The sequence below is a fragment of the Tenrec ecaudatus genome, chromosome 8 (genome assembly GCF_050624435.1).
Source record: "Tenrec ecaudatus isolate mTenEca1 chromosome 8, mTenEca1.hap1, whole genome shotgun sequence".
NCBI lineage: Eukaryota > Metazoa > Chordata > Mammalia > Afrosoricida > Tenrecidae > Tenrec > Tenrec ecaudatus.
Window position 1 is genome coordinate 53,088,112 of NC_134537.1, and position 18,616 is coordinate 53,106,727.

The 18,616-nt window shown below is 41.6% G+C and overlaps 1 protein-coding gene across 2 annotated transcripts in view; it reads right to left on the minus strand.

The window, feature by feature from the left end:
• Positions 1-18,616, minus strand: part of EIPR1 (EARP complex and GARP complex interacting protein 1) — a 241,402-nt gene that overhangs the window by 155,267 nt on the left and 67,519 nt on the right. The window lies entirely within an intron of this gene.

Below are 18,616 nucleotides of genomic sequence, written 5' to 3' on the forward strand. Positions count from 1 at the left end.
CTTGATTTCTTTCTCTTTTCAAGGTGCTATTACATGGCATGAGGAACATGAGAATAATTAACTCTTACCTTCCTTAACCCAACCTGAATATATTTCTTTTAATATCTGCATACACACACACACACAAAAAAGCAAAGTACATTTTATCCAGAGATTTAAAGCTAGTCTGCTTTAGAAATAACAGGCTTTTGTAAGTAGTAAGACACTTTCCTGGTTTCCTTTTTCTTCTTTAATTAATCAGGCCACTTGACAATAATCTTGATGGATTCTAATTTTACCCGTGCCTCTCATACTGATTTCTTTCAAATAAATCTCACTCATTATATTTCGGAGCCCTGGTTTCATAAAAAGGGGCTTCAAATAATTCTTTTCCAAAGGAATTCCACTTTTTCCCTACCCTTACTATATTTTCACACAACAAAGTTATTTGTGAAACTCACAAATGCAGATTTTGTTTGTTATCAATAGAATTTATGGCTCTAAAGAAAAACAATTCTATTCTGATGCATGGTTTTCTTATAATCAAAACACTTTAGAATTGTAGGCTGTAAGGTATCTTAGGAATCACCCAGTTCAGCACCCTCCTTCTCCATGTGAACATAATACAGTCCTGAGATCAAGTAAAAAGACGATGCATTTAGAGCCACAGGGTTACCTGTTTCCTCAGAACCATACTCCAAAAGGCTCGCTCTAGCTCAGCGGAAAGGGCCTTTGAATGGGTTACCCCTCATTGATTAGCTTCTCGGGAGCCAAAAGACTGACACAGTCCTGCCATTTTCTTTTGAGTCACATTTTGTAGAGTCCTTATTTTTTTTAAACGTTTATTAGGGGCTCATACAACTCTTTATCACAATCCATATAGACATCAATTGTGTAAAACACATCTGTACATTCATTGCCCTCATCATTTTCTTTTTTATTTTTAAAATTTTTTTAGGGATTCATACAACTGTTATCACAATCCATGCATACATCAATTATATAAAGTACAGTCCTTATTTAAGCTTAAAGAATATTCATTACGTTTTAGAAATTAAGAATTCTAAAAATCAGTCATTGATAATTCCAGTACCTCTGTGGTCAGTGGTGGATCTTCTATAGGAAGGTGTCCAAAAAGTGACTGCAGATCAAATTATACTGGTTCTCTAAAGGTTCAAGGTTGGGATTCCAAATGCCACTCCTCTTTGATAAGAGTAGAACGCTCCTCTGCTTTCTCAGTGTTTTCTTTGATGGCTTAGTATAAGGAATGACATCAATTTTAGACTGCTTTTTCAACCCTGTGAGGACACTGATGCAGTTTCTCAACTGTACTAAATAAACTAGCTAATCATTGACTAGAAATCTTGGTGGTATAGTGAGTTGATAATCTCAAGGTCAGCAGTTAACAACTACCAACTGCCCTGTGGGAGACAGATGAGGCTTTCTGCTCCTGAAAAGACTGACAGCCTTGGAAATGCACAGGGGCAGTTCTACTCTGTCATAAGGGGTCACTTAAGTCAGAGTCGACTGGATGACAGTGATTTCTTTGACTTTGTAGCTCATGCCTGCCCCTCTCTTTAGGTTGTGAGTTCCTGAAGTAATGAACCATATCCTTCATGTTCTATCCTCATTACTCTGCATCATGTCTTACAGTCTTACAATAAAAAGTATATATATATATATATATATATATATATATATATATATATCCCTGGTGGTGCTATGGGATAAGCATTGGACTACTAACCACAAGTTAGGCAGTTCAAACCCGCCAGATGCTCTGAGAGAGGAAGATGAGGGTCTCCAATCTCATTAATAGCTACAGTTCTGGAAGCCCTGTATAGGGTTGCTATGAGTCGAAATCTACTTAATGGAAGATAGGAGGAGATATATATTTGGGCTAAGAAATCTGGAAGCAGAAAAAAAGCTCATTGACTTTCCTGTTTTGTAGATGACAAAAATGGGACCAGGAAATTTTAAGCATTAAAGACCACTGTATCAAGTTTTAGCAAAATTACCAGGCAACCGAGTCAATCCAACTCATAGTGACCCTGTCCGACATAGTAGAACTGCTCCTGTAGGTTGCTGAGGATGTATATCTTTAGAGGAGTGAAAGGCCTCATCTTTCTACCCTGGAGCAGCTGGTACTTTAGGGCTGTTGACCTTGCAGTTAGCAGCCCAACAGGGCTCCTCCCCTCTCATTGCGTATCCAACATCTATGGAATGGAGAGCCTATAGAGCAGAGCAATGTAATGAGTAGAGCCAAGATCCACACTCCAGACTCCCTCAGGCTACTGTAAGTGACCTGGAGTAAAATGAGAATTTACTATTTAGTGGGTTACACCTTGGGTTGCTAATCTCAAGGTCAACAGTTTGAAACTGCCAAGTGCTTCTTGGGAGAAACTCTACTGCCATTTAGTCAATGCTGACTCATAGTGATCTCCTGTGGGTTTCCCAGACTAACTATTGACAAAAGTAGAAAGCCCAGTCTTTCTCCACAGGAGGTGGTTTCAAACTGCGATCATGAAAATTGCAGCCCAATGTAATACCTAACCACTATGCTATCAGGGCTCCCTGGGAGAAAGATGAGGCTTTCTACTCTCATGAAGATTTAGTGTCGGAAACTCACAGGGGCAATTCTACCCTGTCCTATAGGGTCACTATGAGTCAGAATCGACTCAATGACAATGAGTAGATGCCTGTACGGTATTTAAAACAGGGCTTGACCCACATGGAAAAAGCACACCAGCCTGTGTGATCATGAGGTGCCAAGGAGAATAATAGGTAACAGAAATTCAAAAAGAAGCCATCAAATTGGCCTGAAAGAGTATGGACAAAGTGGAGACCCAAAACCCATCTGTAAGATAATTGGACAGTCCCTCACAAAAGAGCCACATTGGAAGGGATAACACATCCAGGATGAAGTATAGCACTATTGAAACACATAACTATCTTCTAGTCCATTAATATTTCCTCCCCTTTATTATGGATTTTGTTTTACCTCATTAATATTGTTAGACCTGTGTATGTTCATTTGTATGAACATATGTAAGTCCATTAGATGCATGAAAACTTTGTTAATCTCGGTAGACTAGAAAAACCATGGACACACATATGTATATAAGAAAAGGATTTCTATACAAGAGCAATTGAACATTTAGAAAACATCCCAGCCAACTCCAGACCAAGTCCCTGTGTCCGATATTAACCCACATGTCCGATACCAATCTATAAAGTTCTCTTCAGACTCATAAAACACATGCAATGATGCCGAATGTAGAATCACAGGCTAGTGGGAAGAAAGCCTTTGAATCCAATGGCATTAAAAACATCTCCACGCTGGCAGGAATCTCTGTATCAGGGTGGGTCCATGTGTCCTGTCAGATACTATGTCTCCCAGGGAGTGTCAGAAAGAGAAGTCTCCCACCTCCAAGGAGGAAGTACTGGATTTCGCAGAATTCTCAAGAGAAGGCCATGCCCACACAGAGTTTTCATTGGCTATCTCCAGATTGATAGGCAACCCTTCACTCCTACACACTCCTCAAACTGACACCAGATTAGGTGACTACCACAAAAGCCAAAATAGATAACCCTTCAGAAACAGTAATGGAAGTAATGATTTCCTGAGGGTACGGGAAGGGGGAGTGGAGGGGAACAGAGGCAGGACTGATGGTAATGATGACTGCATAAACCCTCTCAAGGGGAACGAATAACAGAATTGTAGGGGAATGGATACATTGGACAGTGTATGATATGGCAAAAATAATAATAACTTATAATAATAAAGGTTCCGGGGGAGTAGGGTGGGAGAAGGAGGGGGATAAAGGGGAGCTGTTATCAAAGAGTTCAAGAAGAAAGAAAATATTTTGAAACTGATGGTGACACCTGTTATGCAATTATGCTTGATCTAATTGAATTATGGATTGTTATAGCTGTAAGAGCTCCCAATGAAATGATTAATTTTTTAAAAAGATGATTTGGAGATCCGATTAAAAAAACCCAGAGCTTGACGCATAGTAAGCACTCAGTTAGCTACTATTATTTTTGTAATTGCTGATGAGAGCAGCATAATGTGACTAGAAGGGTTTTCATTAGCTTAATGCAAGCCCATCACTTGTCACTAAACCAAATACATAAACTAATAGTGGCAAATGCCATTAAAACACAAGAACATGAAAGCCCATGTAACCTCTGGCTCTTTCTGGGGCTTTAGAAATTGGCAGATTAGCTAATTTATACCACAGTTCCTTTCCATATTTAAGGGAAAAACCTGAAACCTAGCCCGTGAAGACCATAAATAATCTCTTAGAATAATACAACTTCATTCCATAATTGCAAGAATTCAAGACAAGCATGCCAGATAGTGTAAAATTAAAAGTTTTAGGCATAAGAAATGCCTCCTGGGTCAGACCAACAATACATTCAGTCAGGTACTGGATCTCAAACAGAAGTATCAGAGGCTATTTTGTAATGATGTCAACTTCTAAAGGTTACACGACTAACCCCAACATCCCTAGTTTCTCTGAATAGACCATTACGGATCTGACATCCATGAATTCCCCTAAATCTATTTATATTTTGCCTGTTTCATCTCTGAGGGAAGAGTTCCATAAAACCACTCGAAGCAGTGCATAGAGCATTTTCTCTCTGATGGCATTCTCTTTTGTGAGCCACAAAGGCACAGGTTAGGGATATGGGGAATGAACCCTTGCTCAACATGCTCATGACCTTCAAGAATTAAGCAACTCTACCCATACCTCCTCTGAGAGGTACTTTTCCCTACATGATGAAGTGTCAGATGTTTCAAGTCATCCTTATAGAGAAGAGAATATCATGTATGAAAAGATAGTTTGGGGAATCTATAATGGCAAGATACCAAAACCAAACTCATTGCCATCAAGTCAAGTCTGATTCGTAGCAACCATATAGTACAGGCTAGAACGGCTCCTCTAGATTTCCAAGGCTGTAAATCTTTACAGGAGCAGAACATCTTATTGTTCTCCCACAGCTAGTGGGTTTGAGCAGCTGACCTTGCATTTAATACCCCAATGAGTAAGTCACCAGTGGCAAGATGTTGTTGTTAGGTCCCAACCAGTCAGTTCCAACCCATAGCAACCCTGTGCACAAAGGAATGGAACACCACCTGGCTGTGCTCCATCCTCACAATTGTGCCTATGCCTGAGCCCACTGGTCCAGTCACTTTGTCAATCCACCTCATAAGATAGTAGGGCATAAAAGTTGAAGCTGGCTTTTGGACTAAGATAATATATTAAAATAGTAGGGCATTAAAGTAGAACAACTTATGTACTGTGGTCTACGTTTAAGACCCAACTCTAACATGAGAGGAGCCTCTGTTTTCTCATTTTCAAAATAGACATAACGAACTATCCCTATCCACTCGTCTTCTGGGAGAATTAAATGGGACAATCCATGGCCAGAACTCAGCATGGTGATTAACACACAGTAGATGCTCAGTACATGTTAGCTGATGCTGTATGTGCTATTGATGCTGTTCTATTCTTGGCACAAAAAGAGGTGGGGGAGAAAAGCTCTTACAATATCTGGAGCCGAGAAATAAACACACAGGAAAATAAATACTAAAAAACTGAGCTAGCAAGTGGGGTAACATGGCAACCAAATGCAGGTATTCTGACCTCTCTAGCCCGGAACCCTTTGCATTGTATCTCACTACCTTTGGGGACATGATTACTTGCCACATGAGAGGTGGACACAGTAAGTGCCTTGAGATAAGCATCATTAGTCACTGTGGCTATTACTGGGACAATTTCCAACGTTACCATCTTCTAGAGCAGTGGTTCTCGACCTTCCTAATGTCGCAACCCTTTAATACATGCTGTGGCAACCCCCAACTATAAAACTATTTTCATTGCTACTTCATAACTGTAATTTTGCTACTGTTATGAACCGGGCAACTCCTAAGAAGGGGTTGTTCTACCCCTAAAGGGGTCACAATCCACACGTTGAGAACTGCTGTCCTAGAGGGTTCATGATAAAAATACAGACATTATTTCAGGTTGCTTCACCCTGTCTTTGAGTATGGGAAAGCTGATGCTTTGTTTCAAATATTCTTATGCACACCAGTCTCCTGGATTGAAAACTCGGGCCCCCACCACACACTGACCCACTCTCTTTACACAACTGTTTAAAACCTCTTAATGACAACTTTTTGCTTAAATGCATGTGATTACACTGAACCAAAGAAAGACGCTTTTACTTCACTCACCCTACAAACATTCCCTAAATATGTTGTTGACCCCTGGATATTCTACTGGGGTCTACTTCTCTAAGAAGTTTTTCCTTTTCCTGAGCTTCTCGTTTCCATAATTTACCAATCCTTCTTATTTCCCCATTGGACCTTGTAATGACTTTTACTGAGTGTACTCACAACTCTTCTGGAAGCTATCTAATGCACACACACACACACACACAATACCAGCACCACCACCACCAGCACCACCACCAAAAAGCCTTCGTAGGTTCAGCTAAGCTATCAAAGTCAGAAGCCTCTCACAGGTCCGGCTGAACTGTATACCACCCAGAAGGGCATGGGCATGGGGCAGGAGGGTAGCATCAGACTCTTTTGATGGAGCCTACACACACACAGGAATGATCTTCTTTGCTCATAACATCACAGATGCAACAAGACCAGATTCACCTCAGGTCAGCGTGGGAGACACCTTGTTTAAAAGTCTATCCTTGGAGTTAACTATTTTAACAACTTCAAAGCTTAGCTTCCAGGTTCTCACAAGGGATATGATCAGCTCTAAGAGTCACCTCACTCTGGTGTTGACCAACCTAGGGACAAGGGAACAACAAGTGATACAAAATAAGTGGCAAGGAGGGTGTCAGAGGCCTGGTAGGGATTCATCAAGGACAATGTAACCAAGAGAAATTACTGAAACCCAAATGAAGGCTGAGCATGTTAGTGGGACAAGAGGAAAGTCAAAGGAAATAGAGGGGTTAAACAGGATGCAAAGGGCATTTAAAGAGGTCTAAATATAGGCATGTACATATGTAAATATATTTATATAAGATGGTGGGGAAAGAGATCTATGTGCATATATTTATAGGTTTAGTATTAAGGCAGCAGATGGACATTGGACCCCCCGACTCAAGTACTTCCTCAATGCAAGAACACTTTATTCTATTAAACTCACATTCCATGATGCACACCTTCACAACACTGAAGACAAATGTGCACATAAGCAAATGTGGTGAAGGATGATGATGAGGCCCAGTTATCATAAGATATAGTGCCAGGGGCCTTAAAGGCTGCGGGTAAACAAACGGCCACCTAGCTGAGAAGCAACAAAGCCCACATGGAAGAAACACGTCAGTCTGTGTGACCAGGAGGTGTCAAAGGGATCAGGGATCAGGTATCAAAGAATAAAAAATCATATCATAGTGTGCCCACCTTCCTGATATGATTGCTGCAGACAAATGTGTGCATATGCAAATGTGGTGAAGGATGACGATGGTGCCCGGCTATCAAAAATATAGCGTCTGGGGTCTTAAAGGTTTGCAGGTAAACAAGTGGCCATCTAGCTGAGAAGCAACAAAGCCCACATGGAAGAAACACGTCAGCCTGTGTGATCACGATGTGCTGAAGGGATCAGGTATCAGGCATCATCAGAACAAAAAATTCATATCATTGTAAATGAGAGGGAATGCAGAGTAGAGATCAAAAGCCCACCTGTAGGTAATGGGACACCCCCTTACAGAAGGGTCAAGGGGAGGAGACAAGCTAGTCAGTGTGCAGTGTAGCAATAGTGAAACATGCAACTTTCCTCTAATTCTTAACTGCTTCCTCCCCACCACTATCATGATCCCAATTTTACCTTACAAATCTGGCTAGACCTGAAGATGTACACCGGTACAGATAGGAACTGGAAACAAAGAGAATCCAGGACAGATGATTCCTTCAGGACGAGTAATGAGAGTAGCGATACTGGAGGACGGAGGAAAAGTGGGGTAAAAAAGGGGAACTGATTATAAGGATCTACATATAACCTCCTCCCTAGGGGACGGACAACAGAAAAGTGGGTGAAGGGAGACATGGGACAGTGTAAGACATGACAAAATAATAATTTATAAATTATTTAGGATTCATGAGGTAGGGGGGGGGGACCAGGCAGTGAGAGGGGAAATGAGGAGCTGATACCAAGGGTTTAAGTGGAGAGCAAATATTTTGAAAATGATGAGGGCAATGACTGTACAAATGTGCTTGACACAACTGGTGGATGTATGGATTGTGATAAGAGTTGTATGTGCCTATTCGAAGATAGACCACATGTTGGGGCATAAGGCAAATCTACATAAATTTAAGCACATTGAAATAATACAGACCTCTCTCTCTGACCACTGTGCCATGAGACTGGAAATCAACAAAAGGAAGACAAAGAAAATAAGAGCAAATAATTGGAGGATGAATAACTCTCTACTGCAAAAGGAGTGCATACTGGTGCAGATCAGAGATGAAATCAGGAAATTTCTCGAAACCAACGAAAATGAGCACACGACGTACCAAAACTTATGGGACACAGCAAAGGCAGTCATCAGAGGAAGGTTCATAGCAATACAAGCACACCTAAGAAAGGAAGAGAGAATCATGACGGATACGCTGACACAAAACTTACAAAAACTAGAGCTGAGTCAGCAGGACAACCCTACTAATAGCAAAAGAAAAGAAATTATAAAAATCAGGGCTGAGATTCAGGAGAGGGAAAATAAAAAAAAACTATGGAAAAAATTAATATCGCTAAAAGTTGGTTCTTTGAAAGGATGAACAGGATCGATAGACCATTGGCAAACCTAACCAAAGAAAGGAGGGAACGAATCTCAATAGAAAGAATAAGGGATGAAAGATGGGTCATTACAACAGACCCTAAAGAAATCAAAAGGATAGTTACACAATACTATGAAGGATTGTACTCCAATGAATTCAACAATTTGGAAGACATGGAGAAATTCCTGAAAAAACAATCCCTCCCTAGACTATCCTCGGTGGACATCAAGAATCTCAACAGACCCATAGCAATAGAAGAAATAGAAAAGGTTATCAAGGGATTACCAACAAAAAAATCCCCTGGACCAGATGGCTACACTGGAGAATTCTACCAAGCATTCAGGGAAGAACTAATACCGATCCTACACAAACTTTTCCAAAACATAGAAAAAGATGGCAAACTCCCAAACTCCTTCTATGAAGCTAGTATAAGTCTGATACCCAAACCGGGCAAGGATCCCACAAGAATCGAGAACTACAGACCAATATCTCTAATGAACACTGATGCAAAAATCCTTAACAAAATACTAGCCAACAGAATACCAAAGTATATAAAATGAATAATTCACCATGACCAAGTGGGATTCATACCAGGGATGCAGGGATGGTTCAACATACGAAAGACCACTAGTATTATTCGTCACATTGACATGAAAAAGTATAAGAATCACATGATAATATCAATAGACACAGAAAAAGCATTCGACAACATCCAACACCAATACCTGTTTAAGACACTAGCGAAGATAGGAATGGAAGGAAAGTTCCTCAAGACAATACAAGCTATATATGAAAAACCAACAGCCAAAGTGATAGTCAATGGAGAAAAGACTAACACAATCCCACTGAAAAAGGGGACCAGACAAGGATGTCCCTTGTCTCCACTCCTATTTAATATCATGCTGGGGGTTTTAGCTAACAGCATAAGGCAAAGAAGTGACATCAAAGGTATTCGTCTGGGGAAGGAAGAGGTGAAACTATCGTTATTTGCAGATGATATGATTTTTTATATGGAAAATCCCAAAAGTTCCACAAGGGGAGTACTGGAAGCAATAGAGGAGTTTGGCAGAGTGGCAGGATACAAGATCAACAAACAGAAGTCCATTGGACTGTTATATACATCAGATAAGATCACAGAAGAAGAGATCAAAAAGGTGGTACGCTTCACAATAGCCAAACACAAATTGAAATATCTAGGGATACACCTGACTGAAAAAACAAAAGATCTATATAGCGAAAACTATAGAACACTATTACAAGAAACCAAGAGCGACCTCAACAAATGGAAGAATATTCCATGCTCTTGGATTGGGAGACTTAATATAGTTAAGATGTCAGTTCTGCCAAAAGCACTATATAAGTATAATGCATCCCGATATAATTACCATCATCTTTCTTCAAAGAAATGGAAAAACTGATTACCAACTTCATATGGAGAGGGAAGAAGCCCAGAATTAGCAGAGAACTCCTCAAGAAGAAGGACGCCGTGGGAGGACTTGCTTTACCTGACTTTGGCACATACTATGCAGCCACAGTTCTCAAAACTGCATGGTATTGGTACAATGACAGATACTCAGACCAATGGAAAAGAACTGAAAACCCAGAAATAAAAGCATCAGCATACACACAGCTGATCTTTGATAAGGGCCCCAAATATATCAAATGGGAAGCCAATGCCCTCTTTAACAAGTGGTGCTGGAAAAAAATGGATATCCACATGCAGAAAAATGAAGCAAGACCCTTATCTCACTCCATGCACAAGAATAAACTCAAGGTGGATCACAGACCTTGAAGTTAAACCCCAAACTATTAGAGCCATCAATGAGGGAATTGGGACCAACTTGAGAACTTTGGCGCAGGGAATACACAGGCTATCAGAAATAGGGAAGGACACAAACACAGAGGAGGCACAAATCGACAAATGGGATATACTGAAGATAAAACACTTGTGTACATCTAAAGAATTCACCAAGAGAGTAATAAGAGAGTCCACAGACTGGGAAAACATCTTTAGCAATGACACATCAGACAAAGGCCTTATTACTAAAATCTACAGTACTCTGCTAGCTTCCAAAAAGCAAAAAACCAATAGCCCACTTGAAAGGTGGGCAAAGGACTTGAACAGAAGTTTCACAGGGGCAGAAATCCGAATGGCCAACAAACATATGAGAAAATGTTCCCGATCTTTAGCCATAAGAGAAATGCAAATTAAAACAACAATGAGGTACCACCTGACACCCGCAAAGGTAGCCCAATTCAAAAAATCAGAAAGCAACAAGTGTTAGAGGGGCTGTGGGGAGACAGGAACTCTCATCCACTGCTGGTGGGACTGTAATTACGTTGAGCCATTATGGAAATCAATCTGGCGATACCTAAAACAGATGGAAATAGAGTTACCATATGACCCAGCAATCCCCCTACTGGGCATATACCCAGAAGAGGCAAGGAACAAACCAAGACCAGACATCTGTGCTCCAATGTTCATTGCGGCACAGTTCACAATTGCAAGGAGTTGGAAGCAACCCAAATTTCCATCAACTGACGATTGGATTAAAAAACTGTGCTATATACATACAATGGAGTACTACGCATCACTAAAAAGCAGTGATAAACGTATGAGGCACATAGCGGCATGGGAAGAACTGGAGGAAATCATGCTAAGCAAAGTAAGTCTGGCACAAAAGGACAAGTACAACATGAGGCCGATGAGGTAAGAATTAAAAATTTTTAGAAGAAAACAAAAGTGGCATAGGGGAAAAAGCTACTGTATACAAATATTTGTGGGGTGAAGACTGTGTAGTATGGCAGAGACCAGACCAAAACCAGGGATGCACATGGTAGACAACAGTGGAGGAGGTGGGGAAAGGAAAACAAAAGGATGAATATAAGGAAGAAAAGGGGAGTGGGGGCATGGGGCACTAACCCACCCAAGGGGAGGGTATTGTTTTTATCTCCACAGGGAAAGTGGGACCAGACTTCAACCCAGTGTCGCAAGGTGTGAATGCAATATCCCGGCGTGGAGTAGGAAACCAGTGGAGAGGTCTGGGAGGCTGGCCCCAGCACCATAAATTAAGTGGATTCCTGCCCCTCCCCGAAAAGAATTTGTTCCAAAGTACAACATTGACTCTGCAGCTCCGGGAGAAGGACATATCTGATCAGATCACACGGGAGCAGATGAAGGGGCAGGAGGAGAGTGTGGAACACAGCCTGGCCCACCAGGCCGTGAGGATGATGTTCCTGAGTAGAGCAGCCAGTCCACAGAGAGAACAACATGGCTGGCCCCACTATGAAAAATGATGCCCCTCAGTGGCTAAGGGCGATACAGGGGACAACACCAGAGACACTGTGTGGGAATTGCACCTGACCTGATCCCACCACACCGAGGCAAAGCACTGGGAGAGTGCAGCGGAACAGCAAGGGAATGGAGTGGCAAGGTCCCCAGGAAATGCTGAAAGTGGACTTTGGGGCCAGGGCTTGGTGCCCAACTGACTGGACTGGAAAACACTCCTAAGGGCCAGCAAACGATCCCTGAACTAACTACAAGCTTTTCTCTTGGGAAGTGTTTTGTTTTGTTCTTTGTCAGTGATTTGTTGTTGTTTTTTTTTGTTGTCTGGTTGTATACTGTTGCTTTGTTTTCCTCTGTCTTGTTTTCGTGCATGTTAGTGTCTCCACAGGTCTGTCTGAATAGGACAGGCTGGATGAACTATCTGGAGGAAAAACAATGGGACTGACAATTCTGGGGGGACTTGGGGTGGGGGGAAAGGGGGTAAGGAAGTGGTGTTAACAAACACAGGGATAAGGGAACAACAAGGGACCCCAAATGGTAGAGAGGGGCGAGTGGCAGGTCTGGTGGGGAATGATCAAGGATAAGGTTGCATAGAGAAGAGGTATACTCTAGCCCAGGTGGCGACAAAGCATGGTAGTAGGGCAGGAGGAAAGTCAAGGGAGATGGAGGAAAGAGCTAGGAGTCAAAGGGCATTTATCGGGGTCTAGACAAAGACATGTACATGCAAATATATACAGGAGGATGGGGAAGTAGATCGATGTGTCTATATTTATAGGTCAAGTATTAAGGTGGCAGAAGGACCTTGGGCCTCTACTCAAACACTCCCTCAATGCATGAATACTTTCTTTTATTAAATTGGAACTCTATGATGCTCACTCTCCCGACACAACGGCTGTAGCCAAAGTGGGTGAACAAGTAAATGTGGTGAAGAAAGCTGATGGTGCCCGGCTATCAAAAGAGATAGTGACTGGGGTCTTAAAGGCTTGAAGATAAACAAGCGGCCATCTAGCTCAGAAGCAACAAAGCCCACATGGAAGAACACACCAGCCTGTGTGATCAAGTGGTCCCGAAGGGATCAGTTATCAAGCATCAAAGAACAAAAAAATCATATCATTGACTGCACTCCTCCATGATAGGATCGCTGTAGACAAATGGGTGCATAAGCAAATGTGGTGAAGAAGGCTAATGGTGCCCGGCTATCAAAAGAGATAGTGTCTGGGGTCTTAAAGGCTTGAAGGTGAACAAGTAGCCATCTAGCTCAGAAGCAAAACAGCCCACATGGAAGAAGCACACCTGCCAGTGCGATCACGAGGGACCAAAGGGACCAGGTATAAAGGCATCATGCAAAAAAAAAAAGATATATATGTGTATATGTATATATATGTGTGTGTGTGTGTATATGTATACACCATAATGAATGAAGGGGGAAGTGCAGAGTGGAGACCCAAGGCCCATATGTCGGCCAATGAAGATCCCCTCACAGAGGGGTTCAGGAGAGGAGATGGGTCAATGAGGGTGTGAGGTAGTACCGATGAAGGACACAGCTTTCCCCCAGATCCTGGATGCTTCCTCCCCACAATTACCATGATCCGAATTCTACCTTGCAGGACTGGATAGGGCAGAGGTTGTACACTGGTACATGAGGACTGGAGGAACAGGGAATCCAGGGTGGATGATACCTTCAGTATCAGGGGTGTGAGGGGCGGCTGGGAGAGTGGAGGGCGAGTGGATTGGAAAGGGGGAACTGATTACAAGGATCCACATGTGACCTCCTCACTGGGAGAGGGACGGCAGAGAAGAGGGGGAAGGGAGACTCCAGATAGGGGAAGATATGACAAAATAACGATGTATATATTACCAAGGGCACATGAGGGAGGGGGGAGCGGGGAGGGAGGGGAAAAAAAAAAGAGGACCTGACGCAAAGGGCTTAAGTGGAGAGCAAATTCTTTGAGAATGATTGGGGCAGGGAATGTATGGATGTGATTTATACAATTGATGTATGTATATGTATGGATTGTGATAAGAATTGTATGAGTCCCTAATAAAATGTAAAAAAGAAGGAAAAAAAGAGTTGTATGTGCCCCCAATAAAATGATTAAAAAAAAAAAAAGAATCACCTTACTCAAGCCAAAAGAATGACCTGTCAGCTATTTGTAGATCATTGATAGTTTAACAGTCCAGATGCAATTTACCAATCATAACTTTTTTTCTCCATAAATGTTGTTGCTTAATAACATATTTGACATACTCCCCTTGTCTAGTTTCCTGAGAATGCAAACCTAGAAAGCTCACCAAAGATCAAACTCTCATACAGAAGAGGAAAGGTGATAGACGGGCTACAGCTCAAGGCTCACTGACATGCCCACGGCATATGCGCTTTGAGCCCTCGGCATCAGCCTAGGTCACCGTTCTAGGTCGTCGAATGGCCAATTCTGTTGTGGTTCCTACCATGTGTGCCATTATGGCTTGCTGTCCTAGGTTAGTCTGAAGATAGTTGGAATTCTTAAAAAGGCAGATACCAAAAGGAAGCTAATTCTTAACAGAAGATGATCATCCTATTACTTTTTGGAAGAGTACAATCAAAATAAGCAAATGGTGCAAAGAACCTAGGGTGGTGGGGTGGTGCATCGAGTTGAGGAAAACAGTCTGTATCAACAAAAACCACTCCTATTTGAGGAAAACTGTCTGCATGGACACAAAACTTGACGTTTCCCTGTGAGCATTCCTTCCCTCTCCGCACCCCATTCGAAAGTGCTTCCTTAATTTTCTCCTCTGAACCACACCAAAGGCAAAGGGAAGCGGTGCAAGATATGGGAATGTGCTTTATAAACTGTTAAATGTTTGAATAACAGGATCTGCGGACATTTTCTGAAGGGATCCTCAGCAAGTTGCATGTTTTATTTATGAAACTCAAGTGTATTTTGCATTCTACTTTGTAATATGTACATCCTACATTCATTTTAGGCAATAAATAATTGCTTTCACTTAAAATCATATAAGACTGCGCTATTGAGAGACAGACCGCATTTAGCCCATGGCTTCTGGTATATAAAAGTTTTGTACCCAATTTAAGAGCTACCACTTATCAAAGGTATAAGTGGATTGTTAAGCAGTGACCATGTATGAATTCTTTCGTACTGACAAAATGCTTTTGGTAAGTTTTGCTACCTGTGTTCCAAAAGGCTTCTGCATCCGCTGCTTTATGATGCAAAGAGTGCCATGGCTGCAGGAATGCCTACGCACCTTCCAGTCTCTCCACTGCTGGAAACAAACCCCAATGGCACCTCCTGGGCACTCAGGAGACGGAGACCTCCCACGCTAGAGGGCTGCTCGCACAGATCTCTATAACCTCACATTTGCAGAAGGCATGTCACAAATTCAAAATAAATCCTCTCACTGCAGCCTGAGTGTATATCTGTCTCTTTCACTCTAAAATGATAATTTTTGCTTCATTGTCCCCCTTTTAGATGAAGACCAAGCGGTCATGTGACTGGTTCTAGCTCACATGCAGGGGACACCAGAGGAAAAGTCAGCATCCGAGCTTTCTAACTACTCGCCTCAGTATTCTTCCTACCATACGACTGAATCACTAACACAAGAGCAATCTCTCCTTGTCTCTGCAGACCCTTTGTCCCATTTTAACAGAGAAAATACTTGGAAAATAAATGGCAATGATTTGATAAAACTAACTAGACTGTTTCACATTTAGTTTCCTTTTAAATGGTTGAATGCTCTTTTACTTTTGGTCTCATTAATTTAGGAAGGAGCCCTGTAAGATGTGTAAAGCTGTTAGCATGCCTAATTAATAATTGAGGAAATCAAGACAAAGAAAGGGTCAAAACGTGTTCTGGGTCCCGGGTGCCACCTCACTTACAGCCCAGGGTTTTTTCCCCTTAGCGCAGACAGATAAATCCCATTATCATCTCTCCTTGAGTTTCCTTCTACTGATGTTCTCAGTACACTCGGTACCTCTGGTCCTATGAAAAGGCCATGGTCTCTTTTTAAGTCTTGCTGACACCACGATTTCAATAGAGTTCAAACTAGTTAATTTAGTCTGTAAATATGTTCTGAGTATTTATTAGTATACCAAGTGGGAAGTTTAGGAGAAAAGGCAATCCCATCTGAAAGGAACACCAGGACAATGGGCATGAGCCACAACTCTCAGGATATGCGGTCCCCTGGACATGAAGTGCTGTCAAGGCACATGAGTCACGAAGGTAAATAGTGTTCTTTTCCAGGTGCTCCAGGAGTACCCAGGCCAGGCCAAGAGAAAAAGAAGAGACATATGAATTTAGAAATGAAAATTCCAGGTGGGAAGTGCTACCTCTGTTCAGACAGCAGCACTGAAAAGACAGCAGTGGCCCAGTCTGGAGGCTGGGTGAAAAGGTAAAAAGAGAAAGCTTTCAGGTATAGGCGACAGTCACACTGCATTTTTAAAGGGCAAACGAGGGTTTGAAATATGTAGGCAAAGAAGTGCGCAAGGAAGAAGAGGGAATATACCAAAAGTCATGCTTGGGATACGATAGATAGTTTAGTAATATTGCCATCAGTCTCCGAGATTTCAGCTCTGGACTGCTACATCTCCTATGCACTCACAATACCTGTCAAAGTGTCTATACTTAATGGAAAGGAGTGATTTTTCCCATCACTAATGTGTCTCTTCGTTAAGCAGCACTGTAACATAGGCTATGCCATCTGTTTCTTGTTGATCACATAGTGAATTACCATTCTCTAATTATTTCAGGTATACCAGCTTTATCTCCCTCCCTCCTCATTCAATTGTAGGGCCCTCTAGGCTGACCAAGTATCCCTCTTGTTAGCCTACAGTTCACCAGTAAAGGAACTAAATTCAATATTACTTCTCTGCAGAAATCTACAAAATGCTAGAGTAGGAACTGCAATCTAATTTCTATCACCTTAGTTAGATTTCAAGGATTTAGTCCAATTCTCAAAGTGTGTGTTTCCAACAAGGCCTTGCTGTCTCTGGAAACATTTATAGGAACTCCTGAGAAGTGGATGAAAGCCTTTAAAAATGCATACTTCAATATAAGGAATGAAGTCTAGGACACAGCCAACTCTGATACAATGAGAGAAAGAAAGATAATGACAGAGAGTGACTTAGAGACACAGAGGTAGACTGCTGGTGCCCTCTGTTGACTTTAAGGCACTCTGTCACCAACAAATAATCTAGCAAAGAGGGGGACTATTATGAAAAGTAGTGTGTCCAAATATACAAACACAGACATGTTCTAGTTCAGAAAACAAACAAACACACAAACTAGTAAAATACATAGTCTTAACATTTTTTAACTCTTAAAGTTTATCCCAAGGTATTAAAAACATAAACAAACAAAAAAACCATGGATTAAAACCTTTGTATTCTTGGAGAAGAATAAAACTATAATTATAAGGAGCCAAATAATGCACAAGTACTTAAACAACTAAAATAAGCACATTTTAAAATGGGAACCAAAGAAATAATTAGCTCCAGAGACAGGCATCACTACTGGAAAGACAAAGAGTTTCCATCCTTTCCTTTGAGATATCTAAGCTTTTTCAACACAGCCTTCCAGATTAAACTTCAAAGACCCGGAACAAAAAATCATATCAAAGTGAATGAGGGAGAGTGCAGAGCAGAGACTCGGCCCATAGGATGGCAATTAGACATCCTCTTTTTTTTTTTAAACATTTTATTAGGGGCTCATATAACTCTTATCTCAATCCATACATATACATACATCAATTGTATAAAGCACATCTGTACATTCTTTGCCCTCATCATTTTCAAAGCATTTGCTCTCCACTTAAGCCTTTTAAATCAGGTCCTCTTTTTTTCCCATCCCTCCCTGCTCCCCCTCCCTCATGAGCCCTTGATAATTTATAGATTATTATTTTGTCATATCTTGCCCTACCCAGCATCTCCCTTCACCCCCTTCTCTGTTGTCAGTCCCCCAGGGAGGAGGTCACAGGTAGATCCTTGTAATCGGTTCCCTAGACATCCTCTTACAGAAGAGTTGCAGGGAGGGATGAGCCAGTGAGGGTGCAGTATAGCGACATTGAAACATACAACTTTGCACTAGTTCTTTAATGCTTCCCACACACACACACTATCATGACCCCAATTCTACCTTACAAATAAGCCTAGACCAGAGCACATACACAGATATAGATAAGAGTTGGAAACACAGGGAATTCACGCTAGATAACCCCCTCAGGGCTAGAATTGAGAGGAAGGATACCAGGAGGGTAAGGGGAAGGTGGGGATAGAAAGGGGGAACTGATCACAATGATCTACATATAATCACCTCCCTGGGGGACGGAAAACAGAAAACTGGGTGAAGGAAGACAGTGGTCAGTGTAGGACATGAAAAAAATTTTTTCTAATTATCATGTGTTTATGAGGCAGGGATAAAAGGGAGAGGGGAAATGAGGAGCTGATATCAAGAGCTCAAGTAGGAAACAAATATTTTGAGAATGATGATGGCAACAAATGTACAAATGTGCTTGACACAATGGATGTATGTATGGATTGTGATAAGAGCTAT